Consider the following 949-nt stretch of genomic DNA (forward strand, 5'->3'; position numbering starts at 1 on the left):
GGGCAGGAGGAAAGGAAGCAAGTATCTGGCATGCAAAAGGAGAACGAGAGAGATAGAGAGAGAGAGAGAGAGAGAGAGAAAGCCCTGAGCAAGCAGAATATCCCTTCTCCCGCCTGCTTTGCTCTAGCCGCGCTGGCAGCGGATTGGATAGTGCCCACCCACATTGAGGGTGGGTGGGTGGGTGTGCACCACCCTCTCCCAGTCCACTGACTCACATGTCAATCTCCTTTGAAAACACCCTTACAGAAATAATGCTTCACCAGCCATCTAGGCATCTCTCAATCCAGTCAAGTTGACACCTAATATTAACCATCACATAAAGAAAGACAAAGGTTTTTAAAGAAAACATGAGAAGGATTACATAATTGTTTTGAGATAATTATCCTTGGCTACAAAGATCAATAACAAGGGTGACGTCAATCCAAGGTTGGACAGGCAGTTGCTGAGCAGATGTCCTCACAGAACATCTGCATGATGGCCTTTGTGCAAGATTGTGGTTTTTGCAGAGTCTTTTGTAATAGTTTCTGTCATCCAGCATTTATTCATGAGAAAATAATGAATTTTTTAATGAATTCATGAATTCATAATTTACCTACAATATTTGAAAAGTAATTTTCCAATGTAGAAAAAAAGCATAAACTATGATATTTTTCCTTCATGGCCTTTCCCAGCCCTGTTTGTCAGGGTTTGGTTTTCGGGTTTTGTTTTTTTTTTTTTTTGGTTGTTGTTGTTTTCTTTCTTTCTTTTTTTTAACAAAAGTGACGCTGACTCCATTTTGATTCTGACAGTTTTCACAATAGGATTCTCATAAGTTTGCTTTCTTTTTTTTTTTGAAACAAGAGTCTCACCTTGTCACCCAGTAGCATGATCAGGGCTCACTGCAGCTTGGCTTCCACCTTCGGGGCTCAAGCAATCCTCCATCCTCAGCCTCCCAAGTAGCTGGGACTAC

This window comes from Macaca mulatta, chromosome 5 (genome assembly GCF_049350105.2).
Source record: "Macaca mulatta isolate MMU2019108-1 chromosome 5, T2T-MMU8v2.0, whole genome shotgun sequence".
NCBI lineage: Eukaryota > Metazoa > Chordata > Mammalia > Primates > Cercopithecidae > Macaca > Macaca mulatta.